The 20,513-nt window shown below is 35.2% G+C and overlaps 1 protein-coding gene across 15 annotated transcripts in view; it reads left to right on the plus strand.

Annotated features, from left to right (window-relative positions):
* plekhg4 (pleckstrin homology and RhoGEF domain containing G4) overlaps nucleotides 1-20,513 on the plus strand; it is a 119,354-nt gene that overhangs the window by 1,897 nt on the left and 96,944 nt on the right. For 4 of the 15 annotated variants that reach the window (XM_087261374.1, XM_087261378.1, XM_087261384.1 and 1 more), the window contains exons 2-3: nucleotides 455-518; nucleotides 10,300-10,408. The gene's annotated coding sequence lies outside the window, so the exon portion shown is untranslated. Of the gene's footprint in view, nucleotides 1-384; nucleotides 519-10,235; nucleotides 10,409-20,513 lie in introns of those variants that run through there. The other 11 variants (XM_087261371.1, XM_087261376.1, XM_087261382.1 and 8 more) reach the window with 4 other exon arrangements.

A 20,513-nucleotide genomic window follows, 5' to 3' on the forward strand; every position in this document is an offset into this window, starting at 1 on the left:
TTTTTCCAACACAATCTCACGGCAATTCGTAACTTTTTCATTTAGTGGCTGATTCGTACGAATTCGTATGATCTAGTTCGTACATTTTAGTACGATTTGCTCATCCCCCAATGACGGTTGGGTTTAGGGGTGGGGTTAGGTGCCACGCCTCCTTTTTAAAATCGTACAATTTCTTACGACTGAACTCGTACGAATTCGCCACTAAACTGCCAAAACGTAAAATACTTACGTTTTCTCGTGAGATCAGGCTGGTTTTTTCCTGTATTTCTCCAGCATTTGTGATGTTTCTATGAAAAGTTAAAGTAGGAGCTAAACAGCTGAATTCAAATGTGATGCAAGAACTGTTTAAGAGAATTAAGCTTTCACGTTATTTTTTATTGACAGCACGTTGAAATTAATGTAAAAACGGCTGCATTCACATCCTTTCCAGTTGAGTGATGGACGCGCTCCATAGTGATAAAGACGGCTTCTATACACGGGATTTGAAGATGAATGACAGCGGATACTTTAAGATTCAGGTGTGTAAATAGACAATAATATGTAAACATGTTTTATTTGAAATACAAGTTATATTATCTTAAATTAGCAAAAACAAAACAAATGTTTTCATTGCATTCTTAAAATCAGACTCTCACCTCTGTTATCAAACAAAACAGAGGATCAAAATAAATTCATTTGTTGCTCTTTAGTAATGAGCTAACGTTAGTAACTGTAATCCATATTTAAATGCAGTGAATAAAAATGTTATCTTTTGAAGCTGACAATCCATAAATTTACTACTATCAAAAGTGTTTACCATAAAGTTAACTTTACACCAGCTCATCATGGCTTTAGCCTATAGAAATATAGTATTTTTCGCATACTATACAGGACGCAAATATGCGATTTCGGGCGCAGTTCAGGTGTGGCCGTGCGTCACTGTCCCCCTGCCTGGACAAAACCTCCTCGTCTGCATTTATGTTAAATAAAAGCCCATGCATGCAGTGATTGAGTGGCGATAATGAATAATTAATGATATGGCTGCCCGTCGCTCCCAAAAAACATTAGAAGTTGATTAAACGTATGGTAATAATAGTGTGGGTTAAGCTTACCAATTCCTTATTATCCAATTTGTCATGGCAGTTTTCATTTTAAGGCATTGTTTGTTCTCTTTTTGTTTTCTATTTCGCGCTTCACGTCTCTTTACTCTTCTCTCCATTTTGAACATGTGACTGTAACCGAGCAATGGATCAATCAAATGGTCAACGAAGAGGGATGGGTGGTATATTTTTTTTATTCAATAAAATACAATTGTTTATTTATATAAAATGCAGGATAAACATTTTTAACCAAAAATATGTATTTATTTTGTTTAATATGTATAATAATATGTATAATTTCAAAAATAGTTTTGGCACAATGGCGCCACCCCCATGTGTGGTGCCCCTATGGGCGCATATACTGCATACCCCCTTTTTGCGCCACTGTCTACGTGTTTGTTTGACCTGAAAATATCTTTATCGTTAGTTAGTTTAGTAATAACATTAACCTAACTGTAAATGTGGCTGAAGTGAAGCTCCTAGAGTTCGGCTCCTATAAAGGTGTGAAAAATTGCCCATGAAGAATGATATTGTGGTGGCAGGAATGTGACACAATAGCCTCATTTTAGGTTATTATGAAGCTACAGTTTCTATAAAACCACGTGAAATGTGTCTGATAGGACACAGTGTAATTGGAGCTCTTTAGGGCAAGAACACAGGCTCAACCAGGAGCCATATTTCACAGGCCACAGAGACCAGTTAGAGGTGGATTAACTTTCTAAATTGTTTCCATTTGTTGGCAGTGTCTATCCTCCTCCCCATATAATGACGATGTCAATGGCCAGATTCAGTTGCTCTCTAAGACACTGTAGTTGCTGCACACCAGGTTTTTTCTTGTTATATGCAGCAAAATATTTACTGTGTTTAAACTGCTGCACATGCTTTTTTTAAATACAGTCATTCATTCATGAGCACAAATACGACTTAAATCACTCCCACACTTTTTCACATGCATTTACTTGTTTCTTGTGGAAAATAATTTAAAAAAAGATTTTTTATAGTAGGCCTTAGGCATGGGTTGGTATATGTTTTTGATGGTATGATAACCTTGAATACGAATTACCATGGTTTAACGGTATCACAATATTTAAGTTACTGCTCTAAAATAAGTTTTTTTAAATGTCTCTGTAAAAAACATTTTCCCTGTCACAATCAACTGGCGATCTAACCTTCATAGATCACTGGAGAACATTTACATGGACTACAATCCTGCCTCCAAATGGACTACAAGTCCTGTCAGGCACCACACACACACCTGTTCCAAGCCTCCTTTGATGAGACAGCTGAAGCTGCTCATGGACTGATTATACTCAGATATATACAGCTCACTCTGACATCCTCATTGCTGAGTCTTGTTTATTTGTCAAGTTAAATTACAACGTGGTTTTCTTGCCTTGCCTTGTTTGTTTGTTTTTTTATGTTGTCTGCTGCCTGCCTGTACTGACCATCCACCTGTTATTTGACCAAGACTCTGGATTCCCTGTATGCATCCGTTTGCTCTTAATTGAGATCATTGCCTGCCTGACCAATCTCTTTATAATAAATCCTGCATTTCGATCCGCACTCTGTTGTCAGCATCTCCCTTGTGACATTTTCCGTTTAACACAGTATATTTTATTTTAGGAAACATTTATAATGTTTTAGACCAGTAAGCAAAAAAGGCTAAATAGTTTTTAAAAAATCATTAACTTCTGCTTTCTTCATTAGTTTCAAAAACACAGATATTTTAAAACACATAAAATAACATAAAAACAATCCTACAGATACCTTAGGAACAGAATAATGGATAATTTTTAGTGGTTTTAAAACTTTTGACCTTTTCAAAACCATGGTAAACTTTAAAAGCGTTTATCTTCTAATGCCTAGTAGGCTTTATCACAAATATATTTTTAATGATGAGCATTAAAAAAAATTTAACTTTGTTAATTTTATCACCTGTTTTAAGCCTGAAATTGCTTAAACTCTTCACATTTTTACTTTACATTTTTCAGTAACTGTGGGAAAGCTGGCAGACACCAAGTGATTTTGTGGTGGAAGATAATTCTGGAGGGTGTACCAATTTTCATATTACCTTGAACTTCATGGCTCAACTGATGAAATTAACCTGCCAAGCAGGTTAACTAGTTGACAGGGACCAGTATAAATCACATTCTAATGAAAGGGTGTGTGCATGCACTCATGTATGTGAGAGAGTATACAGAACAAATTATATTTCCACAGTCCTTTGAAGCTGTTCAGTCATTTTTGACTTGTAAAGCATTTTATCTTTTACAAAAATTGTTTAATTGATTGGAAACTTGATAACAGTTTTGCCACTTGCCATGTAAACATGTATTATCCTGAAAAATATTTTCACACCTGTATAGTTGACAGACAAAAATAACCACACTGTTATTCTGTACTGTGCCAAAAAAACATATAATGCATTTTTCATAACAAAACACCTAAAATAAACAACAAAAACTACTACGACATAAAAAAGACCAAACTGAAGCTCTGTAGCATTCAAGGTTCACAACAATTTTAGTTGTAAATGTAATATTTTAGGCCCTAGCTCAAATATTGTGGAATGATTATAAATGTATTATAACTACTGCATAAATATTAAGTCTGAAATGTATAGTTGATTCGTTTAATTGACTGCTATGTGTATTTTTGGCTTTGTTTGATCGATGAAAAACATCTGCAGTATCAGTGCTACAATAATATTGTGTGTGTGTGTGTGTGTCATGCATGCGTAGCTAAAATTAAATTTGCAGTCAGTCTCATAGTTTCTGAGCACATTTGATTATATTGGCAGCCTGCAGATGGTGTGTTCCTGGTGCCCGTTGAAGTGATCAAAGCAGCAGTGGTGTGTGGAGCTCACAGTAGCTGCCATCCCTTGTGCAGAAGTCCAAGAACGAAGCTATTCTTTCAGGGCTTAATTGTGGGGCTGTCCAGAGCAGATTAGAGGGCAGTGTTCATATAGCTCTCTCCTTATTGGCTGGGTGAATATTGCTCCCTGGGGTGGAAAACCTGCTCACATTCTTAACAGACACTTTGCATTGTCACTGTGCAGCAGATCATCCGATATCTGGCTGATCTGTCAGTGGGACCTCCGAAACCCAGAGCAGGAATTTTCCATGTCAGGCCGGAGCATAAACTGATTAGAGCTCCATAGGTTCTATGAACAGGCCCCTTCTGGGTAATCACAGATATAATCATCCTTGTTTCTCCCGAATTGCTTGGTAAATCACGTACGTGCTTTTATTTATTGCGCACACACCAAAGCAGATGATCTAAGATGAGGTTTTGCCACCCTCTCTCTCCTATTGGCAAGGCTTTTATGTCGTCTGTGCCAAAACATTCATGATCAATCGATATGTCAGTCTTGTACAAATGTGTGAAAAGAAAATGATTCTCAAAACAAAGTAGAGCTATTATAATATATGTTCTGTGCTTTTAAAAAGTACAGCCTGTGGCCGTTTTTGCCCTGACTCCTCCGTGTAGATAATCACTGCTTATGAATTTGTTTTCCAGCATGTGTGTACTTGCTGGATAGGAGTATCTTTTCTTGATTGCATAACTGTTTGCTCATCCCCAACCCTTCACAACTGTAAAGATTGAACACATGTTTGATTTAAGAGAAAAGCTTTAAGTGTGTGTGTTTATTCTTGTTTATAGAGTGTCCTGGGCAAAAAAGACTGTTTCTATCTATCTATCTTTTAACTGTTTCTATCTATCTATCTATCTATCTATCTATCTATCTATCTATCTATCTATCTATCTATCTATCTATCTATCTGTCTGTCTGTCTGTCTGTCTGTCTGTCTGTCTGTCTGTCTGTCTGTCTGTCTGTCTGTCTGTCTGTCTGTCTGTCTGTCTGTCTGTCTGTCTGTCTGTCTGTCTGTCTGTCTGTCTGTCTGTCTATCTATCAACTGTATCTATCTATCTATCTATCTGTCTGTCTGTCTGTCTGTCTGTCTGTCTGTCTGTCTATCTATCAACTGTATCTGTCTGTCTGTCTGTCTATCTATCTATCTATCTATCTATCTATCTATCTATCTATCTATCTATCTATCTATCTATCTATCGGATGTATGCTAGTCTATATGGATTCCTATTATTTGTATAGGAACAGATTCTCAGTTGTTTATGTATCATGAGGCAGTAATGAGTGTGCGGGGTTAAATAAGTTCTGTAGAAAATATCTTTTCAAATGTATCTGTGTATTAAATCAGATGAAGGAGGGAATTGGCATTTCCAAGAGAACACTGGATTAGATAAGTAAATTGTCAGATGAGAAGGAGCAGTGTGTTACAGATTGAGCTGATGATGAGGTGAATTATTAGATTTGTTGTTTGGCATATGACTAGGCATTTTGAACAAAGTGGATGGTTCTAACTTCAATGAAGAGTGAATGTGAAGGTTGTTACAGTTTTTTTTCTTTGTTTTAGAATTGTTTATATCATGGTCAAATGACTTTGGATGGTATAGTATAGCTATAAATAATGGTTCTTACCATTGGTGTTTATCAGTCATATGTCCTTCAGAATGTTCCAAGCTGAACCACATTGTCTGGAACATTTAGACTTGTTACACAATGGTCCATAAACACTGTTGTAACACATTTAATTTGATGTTAGCTCTGCTTTATGGCTGTAAGGTTGTAGTCAGCCAGAATGCATGCACCAAAACTATTTAAAGAAGGGATTTATGTTTACAGCTTTCAAAAGTGTCTGATTTCATAATCATAACTGAAACAACTGTGTTGAAAACTCTAGAGTAACATTCCAGTGACAAAAACAGTAAAATGTTGTCGTCAATGTCTTTATATTTTTTGATCTTGTGTGTATCAGACAAAATTGGTGCTATAGGAGTATCGGTGCAATAATTGTCAGCACCTTACCTAAGTTAATAAATTAAGGGTGTAGCATTCATGTGATGGTCAGAATCAGCTTTACAAAAAAAAATAAAATAAAAAAAAATAAAAATGGTTAAAAAAAGTTACTAACAATGCAATTTGGAAACATTGCTTATGTGTTGTTGCACTGTGCATAACCTTGGCAAGCATGTGCATCTTCCTGTGCTTGTAAACTCATAAACAAACACTTGCAATTGGTTCATGGAATTGGCCAGATCAATGAGTACCGATCGAGTTGTGAAATATGATTATCGGCAGATATTGATATCTGGCCGATCGATCGGAGCATCTCTAGTGCACAAGTGACACCATGATGTAAAGATCGAACAGGCAGTTTTGAGAATTTAAATTCTGAACTGAGAAATGTACCAAAGTGACTGAGAGAAACTGTAATAGAGCCTGCAAATTTGTTGTAATTGATGCCGATCTTTCATATGCATTCAAACTGAGATGCTGTCAGAATTTTACCATACAAAGATGAATCTGACTGCAGCTTAAAAAGCCTTTGTTGCTTTCAAAAATCATTTAGAGTGACATTGTGATGCAGTTTTTCAAACAGGCTCTGTGTTTAATTTGACTTCAAACATCAGACGGGGTTTTCGGAACATCACCACAAATATATAGCAGACGGTGAAGTGAAGGTTAGGGGTGTAAATGTTTAAAATGTCATAGTCTTCAATGAAAGAGGTCTTTTTCACCACTTGAGAAGCATTGACTTTTGCATCTTGAGACTTTCTTTTCTCTGTCTTGTGTTGGTTATTATAAGCTTTTTAAATTATATTTGTGAAACTTGTGATGAGGATCTCTGAAAAACACTAAAGCCTTTAGCCATGTTTGGAGACCCCAGACAGGAAGCTCGCTTGCAGCTAAATCATAACAGTGAATCTCTCATGATGTAAAGACCACATTCTGATGAGTGTTCTGGGTGTTGAAGCGAGGAGAAAAGCAGGACACACTCGTGCCATCTGAGACCCCCTGTCTAAGTTCAGACAGGCCAATTGTCAGCACCATCTGCCATGATGAGCGTCCTGAGTATTCTCATGTTTTACAGACTGAGATGCTGAGTAGATTTAATGTGTGTTATGTCTTCTCCAGACCAGCTTGTGCCATTTCTCTTTAGTAGTTTAAGCCCGGTTGAAAGAATAAGCATATTTATGTTCCAAAGTTGTTGTTTTTTACTGAAGGATAATATTCAGGATGTATTTCATTTATAATACGTGACAGTAAATGGTTTTACATTTGCATTAAAAGTTTTAATACATATAAATGCTGCTCTATTGAAACTTTATTTATAATATGCAGGAAACATCTGTCACCTTCTTTAAACGAATATTAAACAGCACAATGTTCATCAACATTGATGATAACAATGTATATGGATGCTTCCGTAATTTTTGACATACACTGCCCAGCAAGCATTTTTTGTTTTTAGAAGATGTCTAATAGACGTCAAAACAGTCGTCTTGGCTAAAACAAGGCTAAGTTTGGGCTGTCAGTGAAAATCTAATAGACGTCTATAAATAGGCCAAAACTAGACTAGTCATCAAATAAACAGAAATGAATGACTACACCTAAAGTCTGTCTAATCTGTCTATTTGATGACTAGTCTAGTTTTGGGCATGGGCCAGTATAAGATTTTGGCGGTATGATGATAATGATAAGGATAAAAATATGGTGTTGCGGTATTATGGTTACCGCTCTAAAATATGTTATTTTTAAATGTCTGGGTAAAAAACAAAAACATTTTTCCCTTTTGAACAGTGTATTTTATTTTAAAAACATTGATTTATTCCAATCCAAATATTTTGGAACAGTAAACATAGGCTAAATAATTTAAATGAGTCATTGACTTCTGCTGTCTTCATTTGTTTCAAAAACACAGATTTCTTTACAATTTAAAATGGAATCTTTGGATATTTTTTTCTGCTGAAGATACTGTGTTTTAAAAAAAAAAGTAAAAAAAAATCGTACACACATTAGGAACAGTATAGCAGAACATTTTGACTGTTTTGAAACCTTGACTTTTCTAAACCGCGGTATACTTTAAAAGCGGTTAGCATCTAATACCGAGCGATAAGTGCATGGCTTTTTCATAAAACTGAACTCCTACTAATGTGTGAAGTTCTTCCATTGACCCTTGGATAAAAGTATCTGCTAAATAAATAAATGTAACTGCGTACTGGCGCTTTATACATGGACAAATCCCCAAATGAATTTTTGATTACAGTTTTTCTCAGTCGCTTTGGTGCGTTTCTCACAACACTATTTACATTTGCACAACAGTTAATGCATTTCTCAAAACAATTTGTACAAACTGCAAAACCTATTGATAACCTGGCAAAGTGTGTCACTTACTCAAAATGGAGAGTTCATGTCAATAAAAGTGTCAATGTCATCAAGATGAAAAGTCCTGACACCATTGCTTATGTACAAGATAGTCAAAGCTTTGTCATGTTTTCATTATGACAGTTTACTCTGTTTTTTCCAATGCAAAAAAGTCCGATTTTGATGACAGTTCCTGAAAATGCTCAAGACAACACTATATACTATTTGCACAGCCATTTGAAAACTATAGTAAAGTTAGAAATCACTGCATTTAGTGAGGTATCAAGACACTGAATATGTATGTTTCACATTTTTACTGCATTTGCTCTTTGCAATTCTAATTTATTCACAGCATTGTACATCCGTATTTACCACAAACATAAACTTCATTTGGGTAGAGCTGTGCACAACTGTATACAACATTGCAGTACATATTGGAACTGAACCTACAACATACACAGCGTGTAAAATAAATCATTCATGAAATTGTTCAATTTAGAACACATTTTCAGAAAAATGTTTTTTTTTTTTTTTTTTTTATAAATTTAGCTAGACAGATTTTAACAGCTAGTCCAACAGTTTTGTATGTAATGACTTAAGTAATTAAATAATTTTTTTTAATAAAATTAAATAAATTTTATATGGAATGACTAGTCAGCATTCAGAAGTTTAGTTAATTTTGACTAACATGACATAAGCAAATGATAATGTTATGATTACAGCAGAGAAATGTATGAAAGCAATTGATGCATGTCCAAAAGCATTTGCAATTTGTTGGAAGGAATGAGAAACTGCTACTATGATGTGCAAAAATGACTAATTGTTTTGAGAAATGCATGAACTGTTGTGCAAATGTAAATCGTGTTGTGAGAAATGCACCAAAAGTGACTGAGAAAAACTGTAACAACAGGCCAGGAGCTTAATGCATGCACTTCAGTAAAGCGGTTAAAAAAGCGCCTGCGTTGATATTTCCTCCCTGTATTCTGTTCCAGTGACCTTTAACAGAAGCATTTCATTGACATGTCAGTCTTTAAGCAAGCTTTAACAAATCTGAGAAAAAAACTCTTTGTTTTTGGCTCTTTACGTCTGTAACACATCCACACCTCTCATGGACACTTTCTGTTGACATAAAGAGGCGGGTCAACCTGCTCTGCCAGAATTCAAACACTTTCCATCCGTTTTGTGATCCATCAATGCTGTTTACATCATCAGCCAAAGAGAGATCTATTTTTGAACTGTCTCTGTTTGTAATGGCCGGGGTTGTTTCTCTGACATGATGTAGACTCAACATGATAGATGCACTGGAAAAACATTTCAGGAAGTGGATTTGGAAAAATTGATATTTTCTCAAAGTCATTTTTCAAAACGCATCCAAGATTTAAAATTCAGTCTTAAATAACACTCCCTGTTCTTTACATTTTCCTTCATTACCGTTTATTTTCATTTGGCACGGTTTCCGTCCTGCAGCCTAGTGTATTTCTCAGCTGTGTAAGAGCAAGTGTACTTTAGGGTTGTTTTGTTAGGGGTTGTATATGAAGATGCCTTGTGCCTGTGAACAATTCCAAAAACCACAACCTGTGTGCCGTAATTTGAGCATGAATATGTTCCCCTGGTTTCAGTGCAAGTTTTTTTGGCCTGGCTGTGGCTGTGTGTGTGTGTGTGTGTGTGGGGGTGGTTGTGTAAGGCAGTAATTTCCATGTATGTTTGTGAGGTAATTCTGAACTTAACGTTGAAGTCTTTGCTATTCATACTTTTAGATAGGAGAGTTTCACATGCTCCAACAGGCAGATTTGGTAATAAGTTTGTGGAAAGGGGTGAGTAAAAGACTTTACACTCCCCTAGAGATAAAGAGAGAGAGAGTGGGAGGTTTTAGAGAAGGGGGAGGAGTTTTCTTCGGCTGAGTTAGCACAGTGACAGACAGTCTCAGTGTGTGTGTGTGTGTGTATGAGTGTCTCACAGAGTGTTTTATTTTTCCCTCTCACATGCTGCCAGTTTTACCATAGAGGGTCTTCTCTGAGACTGTCTGTCTGGTCTGCGTGATCCTGTAGGACTGAAGACTTTGGATTAGTAGACACAGCTGCTGTAGCAGGATCTTCTGAGGGTAAGTGACTCTCATATTGAACGTTTTGCCTGTCTCTCTCCACCTGTCTCTGGAATTTAGCTTGTCCACTCACTCAGCCTGCAGTCACAGCTCTCCATGCCCGAGCAAGTCATCCTGACAGTTTCCTTCCTCCTCTTTTCTTCTGCATGCCTTCACTGGATTCATCCTTCCCAAGTTATACTGTAAATCGTGTGAACGTTTTAATAAAAAGAAAATACATTTGATTGTATAAAGAAATATATAGGAGATGAGTATTTGTAGATATTGTAATTCCTTTCCATTTTTGTTTCACACTATTTATTTCTCCAGTTTAAAGTTAATTGTCAATACGATTGTTTTGCCAACTTTCATTTAAAATTCACTACAGATTAATTGCTTATTATACTTTTACTCATGGATCAGTGCTTCTCATTTTTCTCCCCTGTGAGGCCCAATGTCAACAACTATATTTAGAGGTTTATTTACTTTTTTCAGTTGTTCATAAATTTATTGAATAAAGTATCTAAAAATAGTTTAATCCATTCCTGCCTGATCAAAAACTTTATAGGGTATAACTAAAAATATACAGTTGAAGTCAGAATTATTAGCCCCCCTCAATTATTAGCCCCCCTGTTTACATAATAGTTTTAATAACTCATTTATAATAACTGATTTATTTTATCTTTGCCATGATGACAGTACATAATATTTTACTAGATATTCAAGACACTTCCATACAGCATCACGTGACATTTAAAGCCTGAACTAGGTAAATTAGGTTAACTAGGCAGGTTAGGGTTATTAGGCAAGTTATTCTATAACAATGGTTTGTTCTGTAGACTATCAAAAAATATATAGCTTAATGGGGCTAATAATATTGACCTTAAAATGTTTTTTTTAATTAAAAACTGCTTTTATTCTAGTCAAAATAAAACAAATGAGGCTTTCTTCAGAAGAAAAAACATTATCAGACATACTGTGAAAATTTCCCTGCTCTGTTAAACATCATGTGGGAAATATTTTAAAAAAAGAAAAAATTCAAAGAGGGACTAATATTTCTGTCTTTAACTGTATGTTTAATAATTGTTAAATGTATTAATTATTAATTTATGGAGTTTTTATTAATTTATTTATACGTTTTATAATCTTATTATTTGTATGTATTATTATTATTAATTTACGAAACTAGACAAAAACAGTTGTGAGGGCTATGGTAATGTAGGAATTGTCAGTTATGCTAGTGAGCTCTAGTGCATTAACATGAACGAAATATGTTAACTAAATATGCTTGTTACTGTATTTTTGAAAGTTTTATATTATGTAAGTTTCTCCAATTAAAATTTTCATGGTCAAATATGTTTTATTATATTATTTTGAATAATTTTGTTGTACTATCGGCAGTGATTCAAAATATCCATGGACTTTAATCATGATCCAAACACTGTAGATAAAACTGCAGACATGCTGAACGAAAATATAAGTTTACAGTCTTCTAGTTAGAGCTGCAGGAATATAGCTTTTTTATATTACATATTTATATAATTTTAGATCATTTTTAATCATCTTGGTAAGATTTGCAGAAACACCCCCTCGCTTTGCCCTGTTGGAAGTTTTGAACCCCCAATCGAGTTGGCTTCAACTACCTGGTTAAAGAACACTGCTGTTTTGCTCTTATTGTTACCTAAAGCATTTATTGTTTTAGATTTTTAACTTGAACCATCTATATACTATAAAATGATTGTTAGGTATTATTATAAAGTTATGTTTGAGTCCATCCAGAGAGTGATAGGTGCTGTTAGTACTGTGCTGGAATGTGTGTGTGTGTGGACAGATGCCTGCACTGCTCAGTATTTTTGTTTTAAATAGCCCTGTTAAGACTTTGTGTGCCGTGACTGCATTGAGTTCACACACCATTAACCTCACACACATAAAGAAGACCGTTCCTACATCAGCTAGGTCAATGAGGAGTCCAGATGAATGGCTGTTGAACTTTTGGACGTGGCAGGATGAATGTGACTTTGTTGATTTAATAGTGCTTCAGCCCAGTCCAACCGCCAAGCGTTTTTGTAATTTACACTGGCTTTGCAGTCATGAAAGGAAGACTGAGTTGAACAAACACTTCACTTCTGGATACTCACCGTCATCTGTCTGCAATGGAGTACAGCTGATACCCAGTGTAGGATGTCGTAATAAACGCATGCCCCGTACTGTCTTTAATCTCGCAACAATAGGCCCGATCAGACAAACATGAAGAGCTCTCTTTAGTGACTGAGCTCCGTTGGGTTTCTGTGTATTTGTGTGTGTTTGAATGCTGATACAATAACCCTAATATGAGAACACATCATTTAAAGGGTTAATTGGTGGTAAAGTTTTTTTTACTCTGAATTATGTTTGAGACCCTTTTGTGAACTCTGTTGTAGTGTGTACAGTGCGGTGCCGTCACGGCTGGATACTTCTATGCACTACAGCTGGACGCGAAGGTAAAATGTCTGACCTAAAGGGCACTGAAAGTGTGGGAAACATCCCCCCTCTGCCTCTCTGTCCGGCAGACTTCTTTTCAACACTCCAAAATGAGAAATTAATCTTATGTGCTGCAATGAAAATATTTTAGAAAGATATGCTTTATTTTGTTGAGTTTAGTCTATATAATATCAGCTCAATTTTGACACTCTGTTTTTGATGTAGGGTTTCTTGGTGGCTTAAGAATAACAATGAGTGCCAGACACAAAAATTGATTGTTGGATCCAATGTAATGTGTTATTGTGGGCAACAAACAAAACTAATTCTGGGATGCTATGCAATGTCCAGACAGGAAACTAGCATTTATTATTTTGCCCCTCTGTATTAGACATGGGCTGATATAAGATTTGTATGATAATCTTGGACAAAAATATCACGGTTTCACGGTATTGTGAACACTGCTCTAAAATATGTCTCGGTACAAAACAGCAACTTTTCCCCTTTTGAATAGAATATGTTTTATTTTGAGAAACTTTTCAAATATTTTGGGGCAGTAAACATGTCAGGCTAAATAATTCAAATGAATCTTTGACTTCTGCTGTATTTATTAGTATTCATTAAACACAGATATCTTTACAATTTAGATTGGCATCTCTTGATATAGGTAATGTGGCATTAGGGAGTGCTGGTAGAGCTTGTCAGGTGACGTTTCTGTGTGGAGTTTGCATGTTCTCCTCGCTTTCGCGTGGGTTTCCTGCGGGTGCTCCAGTTTCCCCCACAGTCCAAAGACATGTGGTGCAGGTGAAGTGGGTAGACTAAAGTGTCCGTAGTCTATGACTTGTTTCCCAGAGATGGGTTGCAGCTGTAAGGGCATCCGCTGTGTAAAACATGTGCTGGATAAGTTAGCAGTTCATTCCGCTGTGTCGACGCGGATTAATAGAGTGACTAAGCCAAAAAAAAAAAAAATGAATGGCTGAATGAATGAATCGTTCAATATATTTCCTGCTGGAGATACTGTTGTCTTAAAAAAAGTAAATAAATAAAAAATCCTACTCATACCTTAAAAATGGTATAGCAGAAAAATTTTGGCGGTTTTAAAACCTTGACTTTATCAAACCGCGGTATACCTTGAAAATGGTTATCATCCCATACCTACTCTGTTCTGATCTCTACTGTACTTCTCCCTCATATGACCTGTGTGGAGACCTGATAGCCAAAAAAAACAAAAAAAAAAAAACAATTGACTACTATGGCAGCTACACTGGGATTCTCATAGAAATGCAGCACAATCTGCTCCTTTTTCCATCTGTTTCAACCTGCCAATATTTGGATCACATAAAAACAAAACAAAGATATGATCACAAACTGTAAATTGCTATCCAAATACTGCACCCGTAGCCATTTTAAGCCATTTAATGTCATCATGTCCCTGTAAGAGCTACAATTTGCTAATGTTTACATCTGGCTTGTGAATATTTCGTGGTGATTTAGTCATTGGTGAAGGTACATGCTTTATACAAGGTGTCTGCGGGGTCTTAAAATGTCTTAAAATTCAAAATGTAAGGCCTTAAAAAGTTTTAAATTCACTGAAGTATTGTGTTGTAGGTCTTAATTTGCCTAAGTTCATGTAAAGCTAGCCAATCGGACCAACAACCATCCAATCACTAACATTCCATCTCATTAAACATTTTACCAAAAGTTAATTTTATTAACTCTCATTTATTAACTTATTTTACCTACTCTATTTATATTTATACTTATAAACATATAGTTTAATCATTTCCTTGCAAAATTTGTTTTTAATGTTTTTCTAATGTTTTATCTGGGCCAAAATCTTCAGCGTTTAGCCATGTTTAAGTATAAAGTTGAATCCATAATGGTCTTCAAAAGGTCTTAAAAGTCTTACATTTGATTTGATGAAACCTGTAGAAATCCTGTATATATCAGGGGTGTACAAACTCAGTCCTGGAGGGCCGGTGTCCTGCATAGTTTAGCTCTATCTTCCTTCAATACACTGGCCTAAAGCTTTCTAGTATACCTAGAAAGAGCTTGATTTGGGCAGCCCTGTTTCATATCCTATGTCATTTAGTTTTTCATAGATTAATATAGATTAATATTTGTCTCATGCTGGTTAATAGCGCTATATATTATTGAACAACAATTATCCATTTTTTATAACTATGAGGAGAAATTACTCAGCCCATGCCTTGGTAGTTAGTGGGAGATAGTAATGTTTTGCTCGCCAGGGGGGCATTCCCCATGATAAAACGTGTAAACTATCAATAGGATGCCCTCATCTGTAGAATTGACCAATCAAAGCTCAGATGTTTTTGGATGAAAGAGTATTTTCCTTCATAAACTGACTGAATAGGTTGTTTGTGCAAGCAGTTTATTAAGACCTATATATAGTTTCCTTTTAAAATGTGCATCCTTCTGTGTGTCGTTGTGTGTAACATAATCAAATTGCAAGATTGTTGAAGCACATTATTTAGACTTTGTAGGCAGTTTCTTACAGGAATGTACCATTTTTCCTATTTATAAAGTTACACTCCTATGGGTAGTATTTCAGGTAATTGGTAAACAACCTATAGTTGTAAATGTTGGAGGATAGTTGAGGAGATGGAATTATGCAGTGTCCACAATTGCTTCTTTTCATCTTTGGTTCTTTCTGACTTGATAAGTCAATGCAAAAGATAACAATTTGACAGCCATTGTTAGTTTAAACACTTGTTTTTGAAACTCAGTTGCTGGTTAAACCTTCTCATTAACATCACACATCAGTAAACATGGTAAGTTTTGATTGTCCTTAAGCAGTCAAAATCACAAAACTCACACTCTGATTATGGCCACAGAAAAATATTACTGTATATAGTCTTAACCCGGCATTTTCAAGTGAAGTCTTATGATATTAACTTTTGCTGCAGGGAATTCATTAAGGCACATGAAAGTATTTATGTTACTTGAAGCCATTTGTTGGACTGCAAGCACTAATTGAAGTAATCACAGATTGGCCTCACAGTATATGTTTAAGACCTCTTGACATTTTTATCAGTGTCATGTGGCCAAAATAAGCACTGCCTGGTAGCGCTGTCGCTAAAGTTCACAGGGCCAGGATAAAATGTTTATGGGTGGGCCCCCTCTCTACCATGAAGGACCACTTCACAGGGCCTTGGACAACTGCTGCCTGCTGTTATGGTTGATTATGAGTCTGTATTATATGCTTGAGCAGAAAAGAACAGCAAGGGAGAGAACCCGGGACAGGATATTGCAGTTTGCCTGTACTGGACAATAGTGAACACATTGCTTTAAAACTTCAATTTCCTTTGCTGAAGCTTCAAGCATCTGCTTTCTCCCATCCCCATCTCCAATACCCACATGCTCTTGCATAGCTCACATGTAGATACATAAGAGATACTAAAAGCAGTGTGAAGTTATGGAACATGACATGGAATGTTATTGACAGTGAACTGTAGATTTTCATAACCTCAGGTTAAACTCTTCACTTTCTATTTAAATCAAAAAGCACATCCCATCTCTCGCTCGCATTCTTTCCCTCTTTCTGCATATCCCATGTTTCATTTTTAAATTACACAAACATTCGGGTGATTTCCCTACTGATGGTATCTAGGTCTCATTCGGGTTTGCATAACATGTTGGCCGTGGGTGAATCCTCTGGCTTAACAGGAAAAGATCAAGTGCGCTCGCAGAACTGCAGGCAGGTCCAGAACACACTGTTTACACTGTGCTTAAGATGCATTATACAGTATGTTGAAATCAAGAAATGAGCAGCTCACTTTATTATACTTTTTTTTAGCTATAATTTATTTACTTTAATTATGAAGCCTGAACACCTGTTCAGTTCTGAGGAAGGTTTCGTAGAGGTTTTAAAAAATTAATTTAGCATAGTAAAAAAATGCTTATGCTAGTTGTCTTCACACATTAATTTATTAGTCTTTGTGGGATAGCATTTGGATTGGAAGAATGTTTTGGACTCTTCTCCTAGTGGTCAGGCTGTAATATTTTTCCCAAAACCTCAACTGTTGTTTACAGCCTCATGTTGTTCAGTTTCTCCACATCGTTATGAATGGGGTATCCGATAAGAACTAGCAGAGTGTTAAAACAGAAACAGATGCTCATAAAACCCAGGTCTGGGTTGAATCTCTCTTCTTCATCACAATGAAGGCCTGTTGTTTCCTGTTGTCTCATCTCTATTTAGTGATCCACCACAGGATCTTCCTGACTCTTTCTGCTTAAGTAATATTTCAAGTTTTTAAAAGTGAAGGTCAGAGAGCAATAAAAGATGTAGATGGAGTGAGAACAGACTAGAGAACTGTGAGAATCCACATACATTTAAAGCTCAGTTGGGCTTGGGTGGACCTGCTCAGTCCCACAGTGAGGTAACTCTGCTGACTCTTAACACATGCTATGTAGTCTCCTTCTCTTCATTCATGTCCCCTAGTGGTTAAAATGTTGGAGTTATCCTGCTTTGCTACAACAATTTATTTTTGTTGACTAGTAACCAGATCTTTAGTGTAAATAATGTGGGAATCGGTGTTACGTCTGTATCATTTTATCACAAACACCCATATTCTAAATTTTTCTTCCCTTTTCATTCACAAAAAAGAAGAATGTTGTTAAGTAATTGTAACCATAAAATATTTTACATTATATGCAGCCTACAAACAATAGGCTATTATTTGACATTATTAGCCTCACTGTAATCCTCATATGATTACAATCTTCAGTAGTACTACAAACTGTTACTCTCTGAAAATACAGAAAATTTCCTGAAAAAAACAGAAACATTACATAATACCAAAATACAAGCAATAACTGTAAATTTAATGCTAGAGTTTTTAATTATAGAAAATAACTGTAAAACAACAGGTATTTCACAGTAAAATGAAAAAAAAACTGGAAAATTTTGTAAAAACATTGACTTGCAAGATATAATTACTAACAAACAAGTATTAAACTAAAATAAAACAAATACAAATTAAATAATTTATTGCATTAAAATTAATTTATTAATTAATTTATTTTTGTAGTTTTGGAAATCTTTCATATGAGGTGAACTAATTTTAAAAATTATTTTTAATACATTTTAATTTATAATGTATACATTTGTATTATTGTCAAGCTCAATTTGGAAGTTTTGAGTTAAACAATTTTTAAATTATGTTTTATACAGTATATAATACTGCATAATTATACTGGATTATACACAGATTTAAAATGTTGAGTACCACTAGTCTTAGGGGAGAAGCACACTTTTGTTCAAGACTGAGTCTAATGGTTTGTGCTGACATTTACCTTATTTAGTCAGTGCTCTAATAGTCAAGATGGAGGAAACTCGGTCATCTTAACTGTTTGCATGCACTCTCATAATGCTGTTATCTAGTATTTTAGCACTATTTTTGTCATTTTGCCAAAAATGTAAACATAATACTTAATCAAGCGAATACAATTAAGCTCATAAGCAAAGCAAGCATAATTGCTATGTTGCATGACGATTTTAATCACAATAAACAGGCATGTAAACATCTTAATCACATTGTTGTATCTCTAAATGAATTGTGCATCTTCTTAGGCGTATCTGAATGCTTTGCAGTTTGCATAACTTCATGAATGAACTCCTTGACACATTATTCATTGGGGCAGTGTGGCCTAATGCTTAGAGAGCTGGACTTGTAATCCGAAGGTTGCAGGTTCCAGTCTTGGCATTGGCTTGGATTGCATAACTAGTACTCTCTTCCACCCACAATACCAAGTCTGAGATGAGTTCCTTGAGCAATGCTCCATACCCACAACTGCATCCCAATGGCTGCCCACTGATTTACTATAAATGAATAAAATGTAAATAATATTATGATGCTTAACTCTTTGAATAAAATGTTTTTCTAAAGATTAATTTTGTAAACACAACTCTTCACGCGGTCTTCAAACTCATAGGTATTGCAGTGTACATCACAATGCCTAATAGGTAGATTCAAACAGTGGCCATTAACATGCCTACTGTACTGTATGTGAGTTCTTCATTTGTGCAGATAATGGCGGTAATAAATAACCTCACTTCTTAGCAAATAATCCAATTTTAAAAAGCATGTAAACACAAGTCACACTAAGGTTTGCTTTAATATCTTACTGTGATTTCTGTCCTTACTTTGATTATTGGATAGTCACACATGTGAAACTAGTTAGTGACCTATCACTTAAGGACACTTGTTATTGCTCAAAATCATGTTCAGGATATAAAGGTGAATAGGAAAGTTTGAAGCAGCATGCAGATGACACACCCATCTGATTAGTCACAGGTACGCGGAGTCATCAGTCCTCCCTCTGTTAGTGAGTTTCTGTTCTTTTAGTCACATTACTAATCCTATGTCCTATAAATAATGTGCAGTCATTTGATGAGACACAATTTGGATTTGGCTGCCTTCAAAATCACATACCCTCTTAGTTGGTACTTGTTTTGAACAAGTACATACAGTAATTTGGGATGACATGTAAAATGAAGTCAGTTTGTGGAAATAACAGGTAATCTGATTTTTATGAATTTTTATTTATTGCCAAATTAAGATAATTGTATGGTATCAAAGTATAAAAAATGTAATTGTACAAAAACAAAGTTTTAGTCCTTAAAAATGATTAAATTCACAGAAATATTATGTTCTAGATTTTATAATTCTAAGTGTTTCTTAATATCTACGTACATGTCCAACCGTTAGTTTGCTGCAAGTGAAAGATGAGAGAAGGAGTGCAATAATAAAACCCTGCAGTTGAAAATGCATAATAATAATAAAATAATAAAAGACAGGGTGAAGGCAGTTAGTTGTGGAATTGGATAAATTCTGTTTAATGATATTTTTATTATTAGAGAATCATAATTCAGTCTATAAACCCATTAACGGTTATCCTACAATAATAAATGTCTTAATTTGTGTGTTCACCTGTATAATAGATTTTTGTCTAAGATTATCTCTATTGTGTGATGGAGGATTCGTGGTATCCAATTCTCATTAAATCCCAAACTTGATATTTATAACAAAAATAAAAGTCTAAATCAGGGGTGCCCAAACTTTTTCTTATGAAGGACCAAAAACCAAACTAGATTGAGGCTAGTGGGCTGAAGGTTAATATAGTTGCCATGGGTACTTGCTAATGTATTTCATAATATTTAAAAATAACTGGAAAACTTTGCTATGTATTAACTAATACAATATAATTTTTTAATGTTTTATAATAAACTTAATAAAGTATCTCATTTAAAGCAGAATGTAGTTACACTAAGTTGCACCTGATTTTGCCTTGATTTGATCGCAGATGTTTTCTGCATTGTCCTCTATTTGACGAGTGTCAGTATTTACATTTTTACAGTATTATTTACGTATTTACAAATGACATTTAAACTAAACAATTTTAGTTGGCTTTTTTTAAGCTTGGCAATACAACAAACAAACAAAAAGGTTATTGTCAATTAGAAATGACAATCTCTGTTAAAATCATTGTCAAAACAACCCTGCCTATCATTCTTATTCTCTTTTCAGATGAGATTGTGGGCCAAATCCAAGGTTACAATGGGCCAACTTTGGCCTCCAGGCCCTAGTTTGGGCATCTTGGGTCTAAATGTGAATATATAAGTCTGTTTTATTGAGTAGAAAGTGCT

The sequence above is a fragment of the Danio rerio genome, chromosome 7, assembly GCF_052040795.2.
Source record: "Danio rerio strain M-AB ecotype USA chromosome 7, GRCz13ab, whole genome shotgun sequence".
In the NCBI taxonomy this organism is placed as follows: Eukaryota; Metazoa; Chordata; class Actinopteri; order Cypriniformes; family Danionidae; genus Danio; species Danio rerio.